At 35.4% G+C, this 26,103-nt stretch overlaps 1 protein-coding gene across 1 annotated transcript in view; it reads left to right on the top strand.

Moving 5' to 3' along the window:
• Positions 1–26,103, top strand: part of CADM2 (cell adhesion molecule 2) — a 1,189,836-nt gene that overhangs the window by 41,476 nt on the left and 1,122,257 nt on the right. The window lies entirely within an intron of this gene.

Below are 26,103 nucleotides of genomic sequence, written 5' to 3'. Positions count from 1 at the left end.
AGACTGGTTATGATTTAAGACTAATATAATTTAAAACTGATCCCTATGGAGGATGGCAAATATTGGGTTGGCCAAAAAGTTCACTTGGATTTTTGCAAGAGCTTCTGGAACAACACCAGAACAAACTTTTTAGCCAATCCAGTATATTTGTTAGCCAGCTAAAAGAGCAAACATAGTTTATTAATTTATTCTACAACTTTGAGATTATGTGATTCTTAACAAATGTTATAATTTCTGAGATTAATATAATTTTAAAATATATGAATTAAGAGAATTTCCAGCAGTTGAGATTTGCTTAATTCAAATGGGAGTGCTCTGTAGTACAAAGAAATTTAAATTTGGTTTTGAGGTCACCTGGGTTTGAATTTTAGCTGTAGGCAAATTTAAGGAAGTTGCTTAATCTTTCCAAGTCTCAGTTTCCTCATCTATAAAACAGGATAATAATACATACTGAAAGCAATTGTTGGGGATTATACCTAACACTTGTCTACACACTTGGTCCGTGATAAAGATTAATATATTATTTCCTTCCATGATTGAGAATTTTGACCATTCCTCTGGCTTCTTGTTCTCACCACTGGCTTTAAAGCATGTGTGGGAATTCATTTCTCCATAGAAGAATCTAGATTATTTGCTGTTGTTCAGTCACCAAGTCATGTCCAACTATTTGAGACCCCATGGATTGCAGCACGCCAGACTTTTCTGTCCAACATCATCTCTCAGAGTTTGCCCAAGTTCACGTCCAGTGAATTGATGATCCCATCCAACCATCTCATCCTCTGTTGTCCCCTTCTCCTTCTTCCTTCAGTCTTTCCCAGCATCAAGGTCTTTCCCAGTGAGGCAGCTTTTTGCATTAGGTGGCCAAAGTATTGAAATTTCAGCTTCAGCATCAGTCCTTCCAAAGAATATTCAGGGTTGAGTTCCCTTAGGATTGACTGATGTCCTTGCTTTCCAAAGGACTCTCAAGAGTGTTTTCCAGGACCACAATCTGCATCAATTCTTCAGAGCTCTGCCTTCTTTATTGTCCAGCTCTCATGTCTGTAGATGACTACTGGAAAGACCATAGCCTTGACTATGTGGAACTTTGTTGGCAAAGTGACATCTTTGCTTTTTAACACACTGTCTAGGCTTGTCATAGCTTTCCTGCCAAGAAAAAGCTGTCTTCTAATTCCGTGGCTGCAGTCACCATCCACAGTGATTTTAGAGCCCCAGAAGAGGAAATCTGTCACTGCTTCTACTTTTTCCCCTTCTATTTTCCATGAAGTGATGGGACCAGATACCATGATCTTAGTTTCCTTGATATTGAGGTTTTAAGCCAGCTCTTTCACTCTCCTTCTTCACCCTCATCAAGAGGCTTTTTAGTTACTTTTTGCTTTCTGCCACCTAGATTATTTAAAGTTGGTCAAAGATTGCCGAAATTTCAGAGGTGTGGAAAACAAATGTCTAATGAATAATCCTTTTTTATTCTGTGATGAGTTTTCTGATTTTTTGTTAATTGTCCTTAGACTGATCAAATGATAGGTTTTTTATCACTTGAAGGGAATTGAGAAAAATGATGAAAGCTCCAGTGATGTAAGAGACTATAACCATTGTTGCAGTTAATTATTAGTAGATACATGTACAAGGTCTTTCAGCTCAAGCATAATCTGGTGTGTCTACCTTCCTAGACATGCTCCTTGGTGGTATAGTTCACTTTATATGTCCAAAGTTTCAGAGTAATTGTGGATAATACCAAATTTACTTAAATTAAAAAATAATACAGATTTGAAAAAAAAAAAGTGAATCATCTTTATGGTTAAAATATAAATTGCATATAAAACTTGTCTTCTTTAGAGGAGTAGCAAATGACAGGTTTTTAAAATTAAGTTAAATTACCTTATTAATGCTTGAAGTATGATTATGAGGAAATAATGATGTAACTCAAAAACATTAGTGTGCTTAATTTCCCTAATCTGTGTTTCACCTTATAGTTAGTTTACCTGTATAAAAAGGACATTATTATAGTACATACATACTATCTTTTCAACTGTCATTTCTGGACTGATCTTAATTAGACTGACTGAAAAAAAAAAACTAGTTTTGGCAGTTCTATTTATACTGCTTTAATTTTTTTTTTTTTTTTAAAGCTAGGTCACTCATTCAATGACTTTAATGGTAAAAAGTGTTATGCATTTCCCCTATTAATATAGCCACACTTTGTATATTTCATCCATGTGCTGTATCCTCTGGCAGCCCCTTCTCCTACTGCTTTCAATCTTTCCCAGCATCAGGGTCTTTTCCAATGAGTCAGTTCTTTGCACCAGGTGGCTACAGTATTGAAGCTTCAACTTCAGCATCAGTCCTTCCAATGAATATTCAGGATTGATTTCCTTTAGAATTGACTGGTTTGGTATCCTTGTAGTCCCAGGGATTCTCAAAAGTCTTCTCTTACACCACAGCCCCAAAGCATCAATCCTTCGATGCTCAGCTTCCTTATGGTCCAACTCTCACATCCATACATGATTACTGGAAAAACCGTAGCTTTGACTATACAGACCTTTGTCCGCAAAGTAATATCTCTGCTCTTTAATATGCTGTCTAGGTTTATATATATATCTAAAATGATATATAGAAATTTCAAAAAACCTAAACCAACAACCTGGTTCTGATATATTATAATGAAATGGGTGATGCTGTGTTCATTTTTATTTGATAATTCAAGAAAAGGTTAAAGACAGTGGCACTCAATACCAGAAATCTGTTGCTGACTACTGAGGAAAGAACATTCTGAAACCTATTTCTTAGTTTGTCTTCATGATGAACTTCATTTTATTTGACTGTGAAGTTAATTTTTCCATATGTAAGATTGCAAGAGGCCTTTTAACTTGATTTGGGAGGTTTCTGTCTTTTGCAAGTGGGCTGTATCGTCTTAATTTATTCTTCATAGGAAAAGGCAATATGTAGATTTCACAATAAAATGGAAATCTAACTAAGCCTTCCTTATCTGTTGTTTTTCATAAAGACTTACTTTCAATCTAGTTGAAGTACAATATGATATTTTTATGAGACTCAGATAATCAAATGAAGGACATTGTTTTTTGTAACCTTGTCACATATCATGATCTTCCAAAAGTTATCTTTCTATTAGAATATGTTTATAAATGTAAAGATAATCTTTTGTTCACATTTTAAGCCCCTAGTGTAAATTGATAAAAGATTTTGCTGCCAGTTTTAATATAGCAAATATGTTTACTGGAACCGTAATTTTATGATCATAATTTTCCCTTTTAAATACTTGAAGTACAGGACTAAAGGAAAAAGTTTAACAGGTAAAGATACTGAGAAACAAATCTCAGAACCTATACAACTATTGGTGCAATTGCAAACTGAAATTTTATTTTTTAATGTTGTTTATAATGGAGCAAGAGTGTGGATTTGACTAGCTTGTTGTTCTGTAAGTATTTACAGTAAGTTTTGGGTATTGCAACTAGTGCTAACAATTGTTAAACAGCTCTTTGGATTTCTCAGCCTTCATAACAGCCATATGAAGTTTGGCTAGGAGGTTTGCAAGAACATACACTGAGCCAGTGCATGTTTTCCCCTGTGATCAAGGGCAGATAGCCAGAGGCTCAGATTTACTGATCTCAATTTGGTACTAATAAATGGCCACCTGGTTGAATGACGGTTATAGCTTTCATTATAAAGATATAAATGCTAAAAGAAAATACTTTATATGCTACAACATTATCTCTAGTTCCCTAGATAGTTTGATCTCATACTGTGGGAGGAAGGGTGACATAGAAAGTTACTTATATATCTGGAGTATGGCAAGATTTTCCATCACAGAGCTAGGAACTGGTTCACAAAGTTGCACTAGGAATACCAGGCCATAACATATTCATTTGTGAAGCTAATTTTAACCTAGATCATTTCCACTTCCTAACTGCACACACCTTTGGAGAAATGTATTGTTCGCTCTTAGCTTTACGTAGGGAAATACAGTCCATCCTCATTATTTGCACTAGTTATGAAATGTAAAGTTTCTGGCCACTGATACAGTGATCCCTTGCTTAGGGCTTCCCTGGTGGCTCAGCAGCAAAGAATCTGCCTGCAATGCAGGAGACACAGATTTGATCCCAGGGTTGAGAAGATCTCCTGGAGAAGGAACCCACTCCTGCCGGAGTCCCGCTCCAGCTGGTCCAGGGGTCCCCAAGGGATCAACGGCGTTGGCGAGAGGAAAAGAAAGGAGACAGAGAGTTTTTTGATGGCCCAAAGACCATAATCTTTATTGCTTTAGTTTCTATTTATATAGCACATGATCTTCTACGTAATGATTCTTACAATATTTTTCCATTCAGATCAACATCCCCGGATTCTAAGATGTGTTAAAAGTTTTTTCCTAGTCTCTTGTCACATTTTGGTTGCATGTTTACCCCGAAACCTATTTTTATTTTACTAAAACATAATCTATAAATCATATTATTCCATCTACTTATTTTGTACAGCCTGCTACTACAGCGAGTACAGCTTCTTGCTTCAATGAATAAAAACTATAGTGGTGGCTAAGGGCAAAGTTTTTCATAGTACAGCCATTGTCAGTGGTGGCTTGTTTACCATTTACCCACATACCACAAGACTATTTCTGGCAGGGGGAAGTCTTTTGCAGTTTACCTAGAAACTATTTACAATACAATTTATATATATCTTTTCCGTTTATGCTTAGATTCTGAGGGGAAAAGGCAATTGGCTTAGTTTCTGTAATTTTCCCTGATACATGACCCAAGTTTTCCAGTCATCAATAACAATTTCCTCATGAGGCCAGGTCACAATAGGCTTAGGGCTTGCTTTCCAAATGATCATAGCTTTATTCCCTGGCTGAATGTTAGGGATCCACCAGTCAGGGGCCTCAGTAGGTTTAATCATTTTTGGAATGTTTCTCTGGGGCAAGGGGTCATTTTTCTTTTTACTGGACTCTCATGACCTCATCATGGAAGCCCCTACAACTCCAGCCATCAAAGAATGAAACAGAGTTAACCACAACAAAAGCATAGAGACAGGAAGGAGGGAAGGTTCCAATCCTGGAGAGAAACTGCTTTGCAGTTTCTTCTTGAGTGGTGCCGTGACTTTGTCATCCGGCAGTAGATCCAGAACAGCTCCCAACAGAAAGAAAGAAACACAGCCAGCTACAACAGAAGCATAGAAACAGGAAGGAGTGAAGGTTCCGATTCTGGAGAGAAACCGCTTTGCAGTTTCTTCTTGATTGGTGCCGTGACTTTGTCACCCGGCAGTAGTTCCAGAACGACTCCCAACACACTCCAGTATTCTTTCCTGGGAAATCCCATGGATAGAGGAGCCTTTTGGACTACAGTCCATTGGGTCGCAAAAGAGTTGGATATGATCAAGCAACTAAATAACAATAAACCCTTGCTTCTTGGAAAAATACAGAGGAGATTCCTGTGCGTCTCTTGTCACATTTTTGTCAATGAATGGATCAGTACATAACCTTGTTTATGTATGTTTCTATTTGAAGAAACTATATGTAAATATATATTGTCGATTCATTAACATTAAACTCAAGCTCAAAAGCATTGTAACACACCTCTCAACAAAGGTTATCTTATACATGTATTTTCTTCCTAAGGCAGATTTCCTACCTTCCTATGCTTAGTAGCCCCTACACAGTACTTTATTATGATGCTTGGGCCCATTTTAAAGAATGAGATCATCAACATAAAGCACAGGAATGCAAAAATGTGGCACTAATAGACCTTAAGAAAAACATTTTTTAGAGTATGAAAGCTAAAACCAGCAGGCAGAGTGATTCCTTTTTCAACCTAAGCTGGAAATGTGTACATGAGGCAACTTAATTTTTTGTTGTTCTGCCCATGTCCGCAAATGACTATGAAAGCATCGCAAGTATCAATTTTAGGGTTACGTGTAAGTTTTAGCAAGTGGATGAACTGCAAACTATGAAATCTGGGAACAATGAGGCTCTGCTATACCATATGTTGTCAATCAGAATGGTTTTTTAATTGTATTTGTGTCTATAATGACTGGTATGGAGGTCCCTCTTAGTTCTGGAACACAATTATAACATTTTTAAATTGGAAGTGATCTTTGAAGTCAACTAGTTTACACTGCCATAACAGGTAGAAATTTCCTGTAAACTATCTCTTAAATCTAATTTAAGCTTTAACCTTTATCATGATTGGGACTCTATAAATTACAGACACTGATTATGAGTTTTGGTTGTTTTAATATAACCTGTACAGTTGATTCTACTTCTCATCTTTTCAAGCTATAGAACATAAGTCCATTTTTTTTTGTTCACATAAAAAATACTTTAGAAATTCAAGTTTGCTAATATGCTGATGTTTTCCTAAGTGAACTGTCTCCTTAAGATTTCTTTTTTTTTTTTTATGTGTGTTTTTTTATTTCGGTGGTGCCTACTCTAGAGCTACTCTCACTTATTTATTTATTTACTTTTAATTTTATTTATTTATTTTGGGTTGTGCTGGATCTTTGTTGCTGGGTGCAGGCTTTCTGTAGTTGTGAAGAGTGGAATTGACTCTCTAGTTGCGATGTATGTGCTTCTCTTGCTGTATAGCATGAGCTCTAGTGTACTCGGGCTTCAGTAGTTGCAGAGCATGGGCTCACTAGTTGTGGTGAATGGGTTTAGTTGCCTCTCAGCAAGTGGAATTTTCCTAGACAAAGGATTATACCCATCTCCCCTGCACTGGCAGGAAGATTCTTAACCACTGGACCACCAGGGAAATCATTAAGATTTTTCAGTACTTGTGTTCTTTTCTGTGCCTTCATTCAACTTGTTGAATATGGTAATAAAAGCTAAGCAGGAGAGTCTTAAGCACAAAGTTTTAAAGCTTTGTATCATGGTTGAGTGTGACTTTTAGTTCAATATTCTACAAATCAGTTTACTGAGAGAAATTCACATTTTGTTTCTATCCTCAGTTGCTTTTTCCATATGCTTTTTTGAAAACACACACACACAATGATTACACATCAAAAGGTGTGTGTAGTTTTGTCTGTTCATACTGCATGCATACATATTTATACAGGTGTATATGTATATGTGTAAATACATTGTGCCAAAGTTGGCAATTCAGATATTACCAACAGGGAAAGAAAGTAAGTGGCTTCATTAATTAAAATCGATCTTACAAAGGATAAACTTCATACCATTGTGCAGTTTTTCATGGTCAATGCACTTTTCTCTGCCTCTGCCCACAGAATAAGATTTTGTGTATATTTGTATTTTTATATTAACATAGATAACTCAATCTGTCCTTGGACTTTTAAAATTTAATTAACAAATTAAAGTGGATAAAAAAATAACTCTTTAGAATCTATTTGGATTTATATGTCTTATAATTGGTCATTTGGCATTTTCTCACTCTGTGTTTCTTTTCTTACCTTCTTTCTCTATCCACTTAAGTCTTTAATTTCTTTAGAGTTACTCAAATTTTAAGCTCTCTATTTTTGAGTTCATACCAAAATTTATGCTATCTGTGACCCTATTCAATTTTTTTTTTCACAATAGTGAAAGATGTTTACCAGTTTTCACAATCAATAGCCAGACAGAAAATAAAAGTAATTACAATTGCAAGCCATAATGGGAACATGATTAACCTAACAATATAAAATGATTACATGCAATTTGGGTGCAAGCAGAGTGATGTGGTAAGTGGAAGTGCATAAATACACATATTCCCTGCCAGTCTATGTCTTTTGGTTGGTGCATTTAATCCATTTACAATTAAGGTAATTATTGATATGTATGATCCTACTACCATTTTCTTAGCTGTCTTGGGTTTATTTTTTGTAGATCTTTTCCTTGTCTTGAGTTTCCTGCCTAGAGAAGTTTGTTTAGCATCGTTGTAAAGTTAGTTTGGTCGTGTTGAATTCTCTTAACTTTTGCTTGTCTGGAAAGCTTTTAATTTCTCCATTAAATCTGAATGAGAGTCTTGCTTGGTAGAGTACTCTTTGTTGTAGCTTCTTCTCTTTCATCACTTTAAGCATATCATGCCACTCCCTTCTTGTTTGTAGAGTTTCTGTTAGGAAATCTGCTGATAACTGATGGGAGTTCCCTTATGTGTTATTTGTCATTTTTCCCTGTTGCTTTCAATATTTTATTTTTGTCTTTAATTTTTGTCAGTTTGATTACTATATGTCTTGATGTGTCCCTTCTTGAGTTATCCTGCCTGGGACTCTGTGCTTCCTGGACTTGGTTGACTATGTCCTTTCCCATGTTAGGGAAGTTTTCAGCTATTGTCTCTTCAAATATTTTCTCAGGTCTGTTCTCTCACTCTTCTCCTTCTGGGAACCCTATAATGTGAATGTCGGTGTATTTAATATTGTCCCAGATGTCTCTTCGGCTATCTTCATTTTTTTTTTTTCATTCTTTTTTATATATTTTGTTCTTCATCAGTGATTTCCACCTTTCTGTCCTCCAGGTCATTTATCTTTTCTTCTGCCTCAGTTGTTCTGCTATGAATTCCTTCTAGGGTATTATTCATCACTTTTCTTTAGTTCTTTTAGGTCTTTGGAAAACAATTCTTACATCTTCTCCACTGTTTTCCAGAGATCCTGGATTATCTTCACTATCATTATTCTGAATTCTTTTTCTTGAAGGTTGCCTATCTCCACTTCATTTAGTTGCTGTTCTGGGGCTTTATCTTGTCCCTTCATCTGGGACATAACTTTTGCTTTTTCATCCTAATTAACTTTCTTTAATGTGGTTTTTGTTCTAGCTACTATGGGATTGTGGTTCTTCTTGCCTCTTCTGTCTGCCCTCTGATAAGAGGTTTGTGTAAGCTTCCTCATATGGGAGGGACTAGTGATGGAAAAAACTGGGTCTTGCTCTGGTGGGCTTGCTCAGTAAAGCTTTAATCCAATTTTCTGTTGATGGGTGGGGTCGTACTCCCTCCCTGTTAGTTTTTTGGCCTGAGGCCACCAAGCCCTGGGTTCTATGGGCTCTGCTGCTGCTGCTGCTAAGTCACTTCAGTCGTGTCCGACTCTGTGCGACCCCATAGACGGCAGCCCACCAGGCTGCGCCATCCCTGGGATTCTCCAGGCAAGAATACTGGAGTGGGTTGCCATTTCCTTCTCCAGTGCATGAAAGGCAAAAGTGAAAGTGAAGTCGCTCAGCCGTGTCTGACTCTTAGCGACCCCATGGACTGTAGCCTCCCAGGCTCCTCCGTCCATGGGATTTTCCAGGGAAGAGTACTGGAGTGTGGTGCCATTGCCTTCTCCGTCTATGGTAGGGTTAATGGCAACCTCCAAGAGGGACCTTCCAGGACTGCTGCTGCCAGTGCCCTCATCCCCATGGTGAGCCCACACCTTCACAGGAGACCCTCCAGCTCTAACAAGTAGTTTTGGTTCTGTCTCCTGTGCGGTCATTGCTCCTTTCCTCTGGGTCTTGGTGCATGCAAGATTTTGTGTGTGCCCTCTAAGACTGGAGTCTCTGTTTTGCCTGGTCCTGTGGAGATCCTATAATCAAATCCCACTTGCATTCAAGATCAGATTCCCTGGGGATTCACAGTCCCTCTGTTAGATCCCCAGGCTGGGAAGCCTGACGTGGGGTTCAGAACCTTCACAAAAGTGAGAAAACTTCTTTGGTGTTATTGTTCTCCAGTTTGGGGGTCACCCACCAGGCAGGTATGAGATTTGATTTTATCATGATTGTTCCATTCTTAACATTTTGCTGTGGCTGCTTCTTTGTCTTTGGAGGTGAGGTGTATTTTTTGGTGGGTTCTAGCATTCTCCTATTGATGGTTGTTCAACAGTTAGTTGTGATTTTGGTGCTCTCATAGGAGGAGGTGAATGCAAGTTCTTCTATTTGGCCATCTTGAGCTGAAATCCTATTTAATATTCTTAACACGTTCTCTTTACCCATTTCAATCTGTCTGTCTATCTATCCACATACCTACCTACCTACCTAATTATCCAACTACTTACCTCTTGGGGACATTACTATAACAGCTTATGACTCCCTAAATCTGCAAACTTATTCTTTGTGAAGTTTATTTGAGTTAAAATAAGAAACAGTGTGACCAAATATCAGGAAGGTGAGTTATCTTCTTTGTTCTCCTGGAGATGGTCATTTGTTAATTGACTGTTTCACAACTCTACAGATGTGAATGACTGTTTATCTCATAGAGGTTTATTAAAGATAAGTGAGATTAGAATAATTGCAACAGAGGATTACAAACATTACAGTACCTTCTAGAAGGATACTGATAGCTTGGTAGAGGAAAGTAATGTTAAATAACTTTAGAGCATTATTATTCTTGAAACCTTTGAATTATTTTTCCTTTTGAACACAGTTGATTTTATGTCAGATATTAAAAATTACATATATATTCTGCATCTCATTGTATTAGTCTAGTCAGGCTATCATAACAAAAATGGGTGGCTTATAAACAACAGAAATTTATTTCTCAGTTCTGGAGGCTGAAAAGTCCAAGATCATGGCATCCTAATTCTGTGTCTCCTACATAAAGAATTTCTTCCTGTTTCATCGATAAACTTCTCATTGTAACCTTACATGGTGGAAGGGGCAGGGAATTACTCTGGAGTCTCTTTTATAAAGTCACAACCCCATTCGTGAGGTCTGTACCCTGATGACCAAATCACCCTAATCCCAAAGGCTCAAACTGCAAGTACCATCACTTTATGTTTCAACACATACATTTTAGAAGCACACTCTTTCAGTCTGTAGCACCTACCCTCCCTTAGACATATGTACCCCAATTTGATACAAATACTTTCCAATATCTTGTTCACATCACCAGACACACTCAGCTGAATTGAAACTGCTAAATATTTTGTTGGCACTATTAATATAATCAAGGACAACTGATTATTAATATTATTATTTTTAATAAATAGCTGTATCATGTCCTGTTGGCTTAGTTGCTGCAGGGCATGTGGGATCTTAGTTCCCTGACCAGGGATTGAAACTGCATCCACTGCATTGCAAGCCAGATTCTTTACCATTGGACCATGAAGGAAGACCTGAGATAACTTCTGTGATTAATAGGTGTTGGTTAGGTAAACTGATACTTTAAAATTTTCATTCTGCATTAGCAGTATACATTCATTTTTTTAGGATCATAAATTCTTTATCCTTAGCATGCTTTGCTCTATCTGAAGTTTATATAAATCTAATTTCATTTATAAATATTTTTTGTAAACTTCTACCCTAATATTTGTATCTGTCAATGTTATCTTTTCTGGCCGTGTTCCTTGCCCAGTTTTCCTATCTCTGCTGTACGTGCATTCTGTTCTTTCCCCAGGGATACTTGTCCTTTACTTCCATGGTGCTTTATTGTGTTGCCCCTTGGTGTTTTTCAAGGTTGCACCTCCTGCTGGGCACTATCATATACATTTCTGTCAGTGAATGACAGCAAAGAGGAATTTCCTAGACTTTTGATCTTGTCAAAGTTAGTGTTATAAGGATCAGAATTAGAGTCTGTTTCACTTTTCTGCCCCTCACACCCAGGAGTAAACATACTGTGAAAGCATATATATTCATTCTAAAGAAGCAGAAACTGACCAATTTTCAGATATCGTTAAAAAAAGTCCTGTTTATTTAGAACTACAAGTCATTTAGAGAACAATTTTCTGGAATATATATTACTTCCCATTTTTTGCTTTTGGTTTTTCTTCACTTTACAGCTTTGGCATTCTAACAATGAACACGTTGATCCAATGATCATATTGAAGTTGCAAGTTTCTGATTGCAGAGTCATTTAGCAGAATTTCTAGGAAGTGTCTTTTACCTGGCTTTCCTTGGAGGACCTTCATCATAAGAAGGATGCACCTGTTACAACTCTTGGTAGCTAGAAATTAAAGCATCAAATATTTAAAAGGCTATCCTAATTTTTCATTAAAATAATTTCTTCCCAGTCTCAATTCACCTTTCTTATCATTTTATTTGGTATGAAATTATATGATTTCTGAGTTAAGAAAAACTTGTTTCAGATTGTTTCTTGTTAAGAAATAAGTAATGTGTTTTGCCACAATGATCTATTGTTACTTGTTTGTTTTCAAAGATGGGGTGCTTTTTTCAAAGATATTACAACTTACGTGGCTATAAATTCTGTGGGAAAGCTAGAAAACTAACTGGAAGCATTGAAATTATTAGATAGCTGAGATAGAGAATTTACCATATTTGGTGAAAGATATGGATCAGATAGCAAAATGGAATCTATTTTTGGAAGCAGAGCCTTTTGTTGTAATCTGTTAGGCTGTTAGAGTTAGCAAGTTTTATTATTAAAAGTCTGTTACAAATGTGACTATTCAGACTAAAAATTGGTTTTCGTGATTTTTCTAAGATATACACATTTCTTACAGACTCTTGTGCAATAATAAAGGACTCCCAGGGAATTCTTTAGTGTATTATTATACAAATAGCTCTTACCTTGCTGTTGAAAACTTTATAAAGAAAAACTATGATAAATAAAATCCTAATTTTAAGCATTAGCCCTGGTAAGGAGATGAGAATTTATGCACTTATACTTACCTTATGGCCTTGAAATAGATGGCTTAACTTACCTGTGTATGTATGTTTCCTCATTTGTAAAATGTTGATAATAAGCTATTTTGAATGTGCAAACTGTAATTATAGCTTCTGAGTTATAAAAGTAGAGCTCTCTAGTAACTATATTAATACTATTTGCAGGTAGGATAAAATTTTTTTCTCAGTTCATAAACTTTTTAAGGAGTATATGTAAGTTTCTTTTTTTCCACAAAATAGTGTTGTGGTAACACAATATCTTATATAATTGAAATATTGATCGCTGATAAGATGAAAAGGTTAGAATTTATTTTGTTCAGTGGTCATTGTTTTATTCACTTTTTTTTCAAAAATTACCCACACTATTTAGAGTTATGGTTTTAGAAGAGAAAAGTCAAAGAAGCTATTGTTAATTAGCACATGTATCACAAAAATAGCTTTTTCTCGTTCTAAAACTGCCATGCAAGAAGTATTTTCCACTAGGCACTCGTGTCTCACCAAAGCAGACTCAGTACTCTCTGCTCGCTCAGTATTCAAAAAGTACTTTTTTTGTTTTAAGCATTGAGAAACTGGAAATAAAAATAAAATAAGACACTACCCTTAAGAAGCTTACCTTTTAAATACATCATTGAGAAAAGTAAATATAACTATTCAGTATAAGGTTATACTGTCATGACAGTATATGATTATAAGATGTGGGATGTCTTACCTACTTTGGGGTCAGGGTAAATTTAGTATATTTTCTTGGTAGATGATACTCTGAGTCTTTGGTCAGGCAGAGGTTGAGATAATGGGCTACTACATGAAGTCCCTGAAGCAAGAGACGACTTTCAAGTAGTGAGTCTGTTAACTAGTTAGATTTAAGGTTTGACCCATCTCATGAAGCTTATTTCAAGCCATGCTAAGTAGTTTGTGGTGCTTGCAGATTTTAATCAGTTCTAAGACATCCATGCCAATTTTGTCTCCTCAAAGCGTTCTGTGGCAGCAATTTGAAGGAATGACCAGAAGATAGTTAAGTTAAATATCTGGGAAAAGGAAGAGAAGTTGATGACTTGGTATGTCCAAGCTGAAATGACAAGTGGTCAGTTAAGTGCTGAGGTCTTAGATTCAGAAAAGATGTCAGTCTAATGTCATAAGAAACAATGGTCCATGTCAGTGTTACATTTATAGCTCCAGTAGTAAGTATCTGGTCCAATTTAACTTCCAATGCCCTTGGTAATCAGAGAGCAGAACTGATCTGAGACCACTGTCTCAGATTCCAATATTCCAGAGAATCTGTTGGCAAACTTTTCTTTAAGTGCTCTTTAGGTGGCCTGGCCTTTAGGTCTCTGGTGAAACTGTTAATACCTAACATTGCTCTTATAGCCAGAAAGTAGCCATAGACAAATGTATGACTGGACAGAGCAGGCCTTTGACTTCAGTAAGTACACTGATTGGGAAAAAAAAAAAAATTCCCCTAGTTCTTTTTTAAATGCCATTCATTTACACCATGGTCACAGACAGAAAGACAAAACTATGAGGAGATACATCAGGGCAAATCCACTTAGACAATTAGAATAACAGCATTTTATGCATTTATGATGATGAGACAGCAGCAGTATCTGGGAATACAAAGTCCAGATATAGTGTAACATGTGTTACCAAGAACCAGAGATTCTAAGTTATAATAAGCATTTTTTTTCTGGTATATCTATGTATTTGTCTATCTGCTCTTCATTGATCTGGTTTGTATTAGGACCTGGATGTGGGTGCTATTGTTATGTCTTTTTTTAATGGACTTATGTTTTCTTTTTCAGTTGCCAACTCTGAGTGGTTTAGCAACAGAGTTTTAATTTTTAACTTAACATGGGATGCAATTGTAACTTTTCCATTAACTTTTTTCTTATAGCATTTTAATTAAACAGGAGTCTAATATTAATTCTAATTGCTGGCTTATTAATAAATACCAAAGAGAATGCTCTCCTACTAGTATGAATAGATGTATGATTAGCTAAAGTAATTGCAGAGTCACAGGAAAAAAAATGCTTTTAAGACTTACTAAAACACAGATGCAAACACTGTGGCATAGCTGGATAGCTGTGAAAGCAAAGCAGCCAGCAGATAGCCTTGCATGCAGCTTTAAGGAATTCTCTTAGCTTAAAACAAACTTGGACTTGACTCTGAGCCCAAAAGAGTTATGAGCAGAAACAGGTCTTAAAGAAGGGGGCTAAAGATTGTAATCCAAGAATATACTTTGTTTGTGCCCAGTGAGGAAAGCACTTTGGGAACTATTGGGTTGGCCCAAAACTTTGTTTCGGTTTTTCCATAAGATGTTGCAGAAAAACCCAAATGAAGTTTTTGACCAGACTAACACACTGGCTGTTGGAGCTACACAACTTTGGAAAACATTTGCTGTTAGACAGATTGTCTGCACACCTGGAGGGAAGCATCAAAAAAGTCCCTTTTTTCCCCTAGTGGTATATGAAAAAAAAAAAAAAAGAAAGAAACGAAACCAAAGCAACGACATGGTTGGAAATGTTCTTTAGTTTTAATCACAATTAAATTTATGAATTATTCTAGCTTAAAAAAATGAAATTGTTGGAAGTACAACTTTTTGAAATGTGATTCCTATATTTCTGTATTTGAATGTTTCTTCATGATAAATGCTAGGAACGTAGTCAAGGACAGAAAAGCATGCCTGGTTTGGTTATCCTCACTTTGACTAACCTTTGTGTAGGATACTATATTTCCTGAATGAATGCAAAGCTAATATATATACATTGAGATACATAATGTCATATTTACCACTGCATTTTAAGTCAGTATTTAAGGATTATTAATACTTCTAGAGAACCTGTTATAATAATGTTTTGAAAAATAGAAGATAAAATATAAAAAATAAATCACTTATGCCATTATTTTTGTCTGCTTCATTTGAATATGTATGTCTTCTAGTGTTTCTTAAATTGACAACCGGATCTCTCTTACTTCATCTTAACCATCTTAACCATATATTCCTGCATTGAATACCCTTCAGGTATTTTTCATCTGTCAATTAGTGTTTAATAATATATTGCTTAGATTTGAAAACTTATTCCAATTTATTTTTCTACATATTTATTGTGTATATAATTAGAAACTAATATACTAGGGTTACAGGAATCATTCAGTTTCTTCAATAGAATTACTTGTTCTGTAGATGAGAAGGGCATAAATAAATGCTAAGAAATGTGGAAAAATTAAGAAAAGTCCACTCATTCATTCAACAACTATTTTTATCCCTTACTCAGATATTATACAAGCTTGTGAATATACAAAGATAAATGTGGCATAAGATATCATATTTAAGAATTTCCAGTCAATTCACAGGTCAGCAAACTTTTTCTGTACAGGGACAGACAGTGATTATTTTAGGATTGTATTATATCCCTGTGATAACTACTTAATTTTGCACTCTTACACAAAATAGTTTATAGACAATAAATAGACACATTAGTATGACTGTAATAATATAAAGCTCTATTTACAAACTAAGATCATATATATGGGGTCCAATGCCTAAGGTTTCTCAACCAACCCTTGGTCCAGTGGGGATAAAGAACATATAAAGAAATCATTAAATTTAGTGTGAGAGTACTAGAAGGGAGGTGATCAAAGGATGAAGGGTTTGCATTTATCTGAGGGAATGCTTTACACAGAATTTGGCATTTCATTTTATTTTTGTTTACTTATTTTATTGAAGTCTAGTTGATTTACAATGTATTAGTTTTGCTTGTACAAAGTAGTGATTCAATATTTTTATAGATTCTATTCCATTTAAAGTTATTATAAAATAATGACTGTATTTGTCTGTGCTGTACAATATATCCTTGTTCTTTATTTGTTTTATACATACTAATTTGTACCTCTTGATCCCCTACCCCTAATTTGCCCCTTCCCTCTTCTCTCTCTCCACTCTTCTCTATATGTGTAAGGCTGTTTCTGTTTTGTTTGATTCATATATTTGTTTTATTTTTTTAGATTGCACATATAAGTGATAACTGAGTATGTGTCTTTGACCATAATTTCTAACTATGTTAGAAATTATATATATATAATATATATATAAATTATATATATATAGAATAAATATATATATATATATACATATTTCTAACATAATTTCTAGCCATTTCACTAACCATAATAACTTCCAGGTACATCCATGTTGTTGCAACTGGCAGAATTTTATTATTTTTTTTATGACTGAGTAAAATTCCATGTATATATGTATAATATTCCACTGCAAGCGTCATCTTTTGATGGACACTTAGGTTGTTTTCATATCTTAGCTATTGTGAATAACAGTGTTATGAACATTGAAGCTCAGTGTTTTTGTTTTCTTTGGATATATACCCAGGATTGAAATTACTAGATTACATGGTAGCTCTATTTTGAGTTTTTTTGAGGAACTTTCATACTGTTTTCCATAGTGGCTGCACTAATTTACTTTCCCACTAACATTGTACAAGTGTTCCTTTTCTCCACAACCTTGGCAATGCTAGCTGTTTCTAGACTTTTTGATGCTAGTCATACTGACAGGTGTGAGGTGGTACCTTATTGTGTTGTTTTTTTTTTGATTTGCATTTCTGTTATTAGTGATGTTGATCATCTTTACAGGTGCTGGTTAGCTATCTGTTTACCTTCTCTGGAAAAAGTTCCATTAAATTTTTCTGGCCATTTTTAAACTATTTTTTATATTGAGTTGTATAAGTTATTTATGTATAAAGGGTTGTATATTTTTGCCTCCTTTGTTTTAGATTAATTGACCAGAGTTTTGCAGATTTATTTTTAGGCTCTTTGTTCTTTCCATTGATGTGTCTGTTTTTGTACTATATATATATATATATATATATATATATATATATATACACATATGTATATTATTACTGTAGCTTTGTATTATAATCTGAAGTCAGGGAAATGGATACCTTCAGGTTTGTTCATTTTACTCAGATTGCTTTAGCAGAATTTGACATTTTAAATGAATATTAAAATAATTAGAAATTCAATTCAGTTCAGTCCCTCAGTTGTGTCTGACTACTTGCGACCCCATGAACCGCAGCACGCCAGGCCTCCTTGTCCATCACCAACTCCCGGAGTCTACCCAAACCCGTGTCCATTGAGTTGGTGATGCCATCCAACCATCTTATCCTCTGTCATCCCCTTTTCCTCCTACCCTCAATCTTCCCAGTATCAGGATCTTTTCAAATGAGTCAGCCCTTCCCTTCAGGTGGCTAAATTATTGGAGTTTCAGCTTCAGCATAAGTCCTTCCAATGAATACCCAGAACTGATCTCCTTTAGGATGGACTGGTTGGATCTCCTTGCAGTCCAACGGACTCTCAAAAGTCTTCTCCAACACCACAGTTCAAAAGCATCAATTCTTCATCTCTCAGCTTTCTTTATAGTCCAGCTCTCACGTCCATACACGACTACTGGAAAAACCATAGCCTTGACTAGATGGACCTTTGCTGACAAAGTAATGTCTCTGCTTTTTAATATGCTGTCTATGTTGGTCGTAACTTTTCTTCCAAGGAGTAAGTGTCTTTGAATTTCATGACTGCAGTCACCATCTGCAGTGATATTGGAGCCTCCAAAAATAAAGTCAGCCACTATTTCGACTGTTTCCTCATCTATTTGCCATGAAGTGATGGGACCGGATGCCATGATCTTAGTTTTCTGAATGTTGAGTTATAAGCCAACTTTTTCACTCTCTTCTTTCACTTTCATCAAGAGGCTCTTTAGTTATTCACTTTCTGCCATAAGGGTGGTGTCATCTGCATATCTGAGGTTATTGATATTTCTCCCAGCAATCTTGACTCCAGATTGTGCTTCCTCCAGCCCAGCGTTTCTCATGATGTACTCTGCATATAAGTTAAATAAGCAGGGCGACAATATACAGCCTTGACGTACTCCTTTTCCTATTTGGAACCAGTCTGTTGTTCCCTGTCCAGTTCTTACTGTTGCTTCCTGACCTGCATACAGGTTTCTCAAGAGGCAGGTCAGGTGGTCTGATATTCCCATCTCTTTAAGAATTTTCCACAGTTTATTGTGATCCACACAGTCAAAGGCTTTGACATAGTCAATAAAGCAGAAGTGAATGTTTTTCTGGAACTCTCTTGCTTTTTCGATGATCCAGCGGATTTTAGCAATTTGATCTCTGGTTCTTCTGTCTTTCCGAAATCCAGCTTGAACATCTGGAAGTTCGCGGTTCACGTATTGCTGAAGCCTGGCTTGGAGAATTTTAAGCATTACTTTACTAGCATGTGAGATGAGTGCAATTGCACAGTAGTTTGAGCATTCTTTGGCATTGCCTTTCTTTGGGATTGGAATGAAAACTGACCTTTTCCAGTCCTGCGGCCACTGCTGAGTTTTCCAAATTTGCTGGTGTATTGAGTGTAGCACTTTCACAGCATCATCTTTCAGGATTTGAAACAGCTCAACTGTAATACCATTACCTCCACTACCTTCGTTGGTAGTGATGCTTCCTAAGGCCCACTTGACTTCACATTCCAGAATGTCTGGCTCTAGGTGAGTGATCACACCACAGTGATTATCTGTGTCCTGAAGACCTTTTTTGGACAGTTCTTCTGTATATTCTTGCCACCTCTTCTTGATATCTTCTGCTTGTATTAGGTCCCTACCATTTCTGTCCTTTATTGAGCCCATCTCTGCATAAAATGTTCCCTTGGTATCTCTAATTTAATTAACTAGCTAGAAAAAAAATAGACAAAAGCCATTGAAAAGTTCTGAACACAAGCATACACAAATACCATAATGTATTAAACAGCTTTTGTATCGGCATTGCAATACAGCATGTGTACTTAGGGATGAGGTTGGTGATGTTATTACTGTCTCATATAGAATCCTAAAGAATTTGGCATTTATTTAGAACCCATCAATTAGCATCAAGGGAGTGAAATGACAGTTCTATGTTACAAAAATACTTCTGCTAAGAAATAGTAAATAAATGGCCTGGAGACAGTCACTGGCCTGCCTGACTTTGCCAGAAGAGCTAATAGAAATGCAGAATTTCTGGAATTTGGGAGTAGGGTTCGATATTCCAGGAGATTTCACAATGGAATAATATTCATAAATAGAAAGTACTAAATCTGACAAGAATCAGTGCCTCAGATCAGCTGGTTCAGCTACCTAAGCTGCTACAATTGCCACATGAAAATTATGTTTGAAGATGTCACCAACTCCAGAGTTTACTTCTGTTAGTTTTCAAATCATGGAATGTGGTAGGGGACCTGTTAACTAATTCCTAGCTAAGTATTTGTGTGTGAATTTTTCTATTCATGTATATATTATTTCAAATTGCATTTGTTTTTATTTTATTTTGAAAATTTTCATATGAAAGAAGAGCATATGCACTTTTCTCCTCAGTTAGATATGTCCTCTTTTAATGGCAGTCACCCATTAAAGTTTCAGTTCAGTGTTGAATTATCTTACATTTTACATTTAACTTTCCATGACTTGGTACTAACTGTCAGGGTGCTTTTTGTTAAACTGCATAATGGGCACACTTATACTCAGAATCTTATTGCCTTATAAGATTTTAAACTTTGTTTGGAAGTCTTGAGGGTGTATTTTCATTATTATAGGTGAGAAGGAAAAAAAAAATACAGGGGATTGCGATCAGAGAAGAGACATGTGAAAATCAAAGAGAGAAAAAAAGACATCATTAAAACTAGAGAGAATAATTACTTGACTACAAAGGTTGAAAAAGGCAGCAGAAGAATTAGAAAAGATTAAAGCATATATAGATTTTTTATGTACAGAATATGTCTTATGGCCTTATCCATATGACCTTCTGGTTATTTTATTTATTTATTGTTTTTCTTAAAGATTTCAAGAAAAGTATATTTGGGGCTCATGTTTTCCATCTTTGTTCAATTCATTTCAGTTCAGTCACTCAGTCGTGTCCAACTCTTTGCGACCCCATGAACCTCACGCAGCACCCCAAGCCTCCCTGTCCATCACCAACTCCTGGAGTCTACCCAAACCCATGTTCATTGAGTCGGTGATGCCATCCAACCATCTCATCCTCTGTCGTCCCCTTTTCCTCCTGCCCTCAATCTTTCCCAGCATCAGGGTCTTCTCAGATGAGTCAGCTCTTCACATCAGGTGGCCAAAGTATTGGAGTTTCAGTTTCAACATCAGTCCTTCCAATGAACACCCAGGACTGATCTCCTTTAGGATGGACAGGTTGGATCTCCTTGCAGTCCAAGGGACTCTCAAGAGTCTTCTCCAACACCACAGTTCAAAAGCATCAATTCTTCATTGCTCAGCTTTCTTTATAGTCCAGCTCTCACATCCATACATGACTACTGGAAAAACCATAACCTTGACTAGACGGACCTCTGTTGACAAAGTAATGTTTCTGCTTTTTACTATGCTGTCTAGGTTTGTCATAACTTTTCTTCCAAGGAGTAAGTGTCTTTTAATTTCATGGCTGTAGTCACCATCTGCCGTGATTTTGGAGCCCCCAAAAATAAAGTCAGCCACTGTTTCCACTGTTTCCTCATCTATTTGCCATGAAGTGATGGGACTGGATGCCATGATCTTAGTTTTCTGAATGTTGAGCTTTAAGCCAACTTTTTCACTCTCCTCTTTCACTTCCATCAAGAGGCTCTTTAGTTCTTCTTTGCTTTCTGCCATAAGGATGGTGTCATCTGCATATCTGAGGTTATTGATATTTCTCCTGGCAATCTTGATTCCAGCTTGTGCTTCCTCCAGCCCAGCGTTTCTCATGATGTACTCTGCATATAAGTTAAATAAGCAGGGTGACCAGTATACAGCCTTGACGTACTCCTTTTCCTATTTGGAACCAGTCTGTTGTTCCATGTCCAGTTCTAATTGTTGCTTCCTGATCTGCATACAAATTTCTCAGGAGGCAAGTCAGGTGATCTGGTATTCCCATCTCCTTTCGAATTTTCCACAGTTGATTGTGATCCACACAGTCCATCTTTGTACATATGTACAATAGAAGTGAGCTTGAATGATATTCTGCTGTCAAAAAGAACATGTTATAAAATATGAAAATGTGTTTTGGCACAAAAACTGATGTTGAAACAAAATAAATCTTCCTTTGTAGCTCAGTTTGTAAAGAATCTGTCTGCAAGGCAGGAGACCAGGGTTCGATTCCTCTGTTGGGAAGATCCCCTGGAAAAGGAAATGACAACCCACTCCAGTACTCTTTCCTGGAGAATCCCATGGACAGAGGAGCCTGGGGGACTACAGTCCATGGGGTCACAAGAGTCAGACAAGGCTTAAGGACTAAGCCACCACAAACCAATTTAAGAGAACAATAAAAAACAAACAAGCAAACAAAAAACTGAAATTTAACAGGATGTTTGATATAGTAACTAGAAAGTAAAGTCCTGTATTTTATTATACACAGAGGCTAGCACTACAAAACAAACAGAATAACCTAAGCCATCTCACCACATCATATTAATATCTAAAAGTACTTTTACGTTTAATATTTTTTGATTTCTATTATTGACACTGAATGAAGTTGCTCAGTAGTGTGAGACTCTTTGAGACCCTATGGGCTGTTGCCAGCCAGGGTCCTTCATCCATGTAATTTTCCAGACAAGATTACTGGAATGGGTTACTGTTTCCTTCGCCAGGGGATCTTCCCCACCCAGGGATCGAACTCAGGTCTCACTCACTGGGGGCAGACTTATTACCATATGAGCCATCAGGGAATCCTGTAGGTGAAATAAAATAATCTAACTCCTGATTCCAAGCATTTAGGACTTTATCAATTCTTAGCATTAAATTCACCTTTAGGATAAAAAGAAAAGAAAAGAAAAAAATCTTTAGTACACCTTTAAAATTCCTTCCCTGGGTTTGACTTTGATCTATCCTTGTTTTTCTGTTTCTGTCGCAAGTATTTAAGGACTGTCATATGCATCTTAGGAGACATAAATACACTAGCTAATTCATATTGCAATGGACAGTGCAAAAATAATATAAGGATTTTCTTGTAAGCTTCCTGAAAGTCTTTTTTTTTTTTTACGGTTTTCAAAAATCACTCTGTGTATGTCATATTCTGACCTTCAGTAAAGCTACCAATCTACTTGATTTGTCTACCTTGATAGTCCATAAGGTATGTGCATCTACTTATCTCTTTGTTTCCTGTACCACGTAACAGAGTTTTTTTTATAAAGTGATATATTTTTATTTAGTTAGGTACAGTATTCATCTCTGATTTGCTTATATGCAGGATATTGATAGGAAATTTTTACTGCACAATCTTCAGAATTAATTATGGAATAAAATTAAGCTTCTTGAATGTAAAGTCATATATAGCACCATAGAATTAATTGTATAACTTATAAAATGAGCATATGAATTCCATGTAGCCTGTTTTAGAATATAGTAATTTGTTTTTAAAGTTAGTTATATAAAAAAGCAAACAAAAATAAGCATTATGCTTGTTTTCCCAAGATCAGTAAAGGCTAGCTATTTCTGCCTACCAGAAAAGGAGGACAACAAATTTTTCAAAGTACAAAATCCTGACACATGCTTCTTGTTTTAAGCAGAAATAACTGTTTACATGTAGAATGTATTCAGCTATAAAAGATTAAGTTACCAATTCAACTTTTGATTTAAATTCTACAGAAGAAAAGAGTTTAATGATTGAGATGTAATGGTAGAATCTGCTTTTCTTGATATTTTAAATGGAGAAATATAAAAATCATTTTTCATACATGAATTAACTAACAGTAATTCAATGCAAAGCATTAAGACATTTTTATTTTTACCTTTATTACAGTCAGGTTTTAAAAATAATAGTGGTTGATGGATACTTTGGCTCTGACAACATTAATGGTGTACCTCTTGTAGTAAACATAAAGTCTTTTCCAATGTTTTCCTACTCTTTCCAACTCTTTTCAAAAGTCTATTTTCTTCCAAATTTGCCTAATGTTTATTTTCAAAATGATTTAAATAATCATTAATTCATATTTTAGCTTATTAAGGTTTTCATTTTTTATAATACAAAATAATATATATAAGTATGTTATATATTTATACATAGTATACATAGCTATACATTATAATACATGTATAATGTATTATATATTATACATTTATACATAGCTACACACATAGCTATGTGTATATATTTATAATATATTCTTTATTTATAGCATGCAAGAGATCCATTGTTAATTATTTAAAATAAACTAGGGGTAACCTGAAACATTCTACTATAAAGAATTCACTTTCTTTTCATACTTAGTAATAAGAAAATATACAACTGTTTAAACATTTTATATGCATTTACATAAAGTATGAAAACAATAAAAAAGGCCCAACTTTTCTCTAATGAAGATATTCCATATTGATAGAAATGGCATAATATTATATGCAATGAATTCAGTTAAAATTTATTTCTGAATTATACAAATTATTAATCATCTGATAGTCACCTTATTAATAAAATCCCAGTATCACAGTATCATTTAGATTGATGGAGCCAATTAACTGCATTGCTGTAGGACACAAAAAAGTACCAAGACTCATTTATTTGATATATAGTATACATTTATTCTGCTTTCCATTGGTATTTTACTAGGAAGAATATGAAATTTTGGAGATATCAAAAAAATCAACATTAGAATTAAATTTAAAGTGCTTTTAAATCTTTTAAGCAATATTTTTAAGATAAAGCCTTGACATAATGATGAATATACCATAGCATTAATTTACATACAAGATATTAATGAATTAATTTATTTCATTTTATGATCTGACCCACTCTGAGAATCTCTATAATAGCACTGGAAATAAATAAATACATATATATATATATATATGTTTCATTGAATCATGGAGGCGAGAAACCTGTGGTCTGTCTTTCCTGTAGCAAATCTAAAAGCTGAGTTCAAGAAAACACAAGAAAGGGATCTGGGAAGCAGTCTATTTTATCTTTTTCATGCGACCTGTGGCTCTTTCCTGCTATGCCCAAACAGTTGTTGAAAATTCTGTATTTCTGATCTTCAAGTACACATTGAAACTTACCTGGGATCCTTATTTTGAGAAATGTTAAAGTAAACAAAAAGCCTTAAGACACTTAATCTTTTTTAAAAAGAAAAATATCCCACAATTGTCATGGTTTTATGAGACCCAAGAAGTTAGCTCTTTAGTAAGTAATGGGTTGCAATTACTTTTATTAAATGGAATCTAAATTCTTATAATATAAATGCTTATATTTAGTATAGTTAATACAGTTAATAAAAACCATAGTCAACAAAATCTTAAGATATATATTGTTGGTTATTAATTCCGTATATCTGTATACCTATAGTTAGCACCTATTGTTTCATGACAAAGTATCCCTTTAAGCAGCTTAAAATACACTTATTGATTTTTTCACAAAGTTTCTGAGGGTTAGTTTTCAGGTTTGGTGGTTTTGGCTCAGGGTTCCTCACAAGGTTGCAGTTTACCTCAAGGCTCAAGTGGTGCTTCTGAGTTGACTCACATGGGTGATGGCAGTCTTTAGTTTGTCATATGCCTTAGCTCCCCAGTGATTTGACCAGAAGCTACAGTTCCTAGCTACAAAGACTTGGCCCCAGACTGCTTGCAACATAACAACTTGCTCTCTCAGAGCATTGGTGAGAGAGAGAAAGCGAGCAGGTGAGTGTCTAAATGGAAGCCGTTGTCTTTTATAACTTAATCTAGGAAACTACATACCATCACTTCTGCTATAAGCTTTTGGTTACACTTAACAACTCTAGTACAGTTTGGAAAGAGGTTACATAAAGATATAAATACCAGAAGGTAAGAAGCACTGGGAGATATTTTGGAGCCTGCCTAGGATCTTCTGCTTCTTTTCATATTTCTTAGAAACACAAATCATCTGATAAATTTGAAGAGAAATTTTTACCGTTTGATAGTATAATACTTTCTTTATCTTTTAAAAGTTCAAATTGACAATAGTTTTACATTTTAACAGAATATTTAATTTTTATGTTATACCATATGTATACATACATATATATGTAAATATATAGAGAGATGTGTAAGAGATTTATATTGCTTTACCTAAATCAGAAAAAACTTCTACGTTAGTTTTTATGGTGGAACTGTGCCTTGGAAATCCATGGCACTTTTGAAAAATAAAGTGACTTTTTTCCTTTTAGTTCCATATTTTTCTTTTTTTTTAAATAAATTTATTTATTTTAGTTGGGGGCTAATTACTTTACAATATTGTAATAGTTTTTGCCATACATTGACATGAATCAGCCATGGGTTTACATGTGTTCCCCTTCCTGGACCCCCCACCCACCTCCCTCCCAATCCCATCCCTCTGGGTCATCCCATTGCCCCGGCCCTGAGCATTTGTCTCATGCATCAAACATGGAATGGTGTTCTGTTTCACATATGATAATATACATGTTTCAATGCTATTCTCCCAGAACGTCCCACCCTCACCTTCTCCCTCAGAGTCCATAAAATTGTTCTATGCATCTGTGTCTCTTATTCTGTCTCGCATATAGGGTTATCGTTACCATCTTTCAAATTCCATATATATGCATTAGTATACTGT

This window comes from Giraffa tippelskirchi, chromosome 2, assembly GCF_054371585.1.
Source record: "Giraffa tippelskirchi isolate mGirTip1 chromosome 2, T2T-mGirTip1v1.2.pri, whole genome shotgun sequence".
In the NCBI taxonomy this organism is placed as follows: Eukaryota; Metazoa; Chordata; class Mammalia; order Artiodactyla; family Giraffidae; genus Giraffa; species Giraffa tippelskirchi.
Note: the sequence above shows the minus strand (reverse complement) of the source record. Positions and strands in the feature narration are given on the sequence as shown.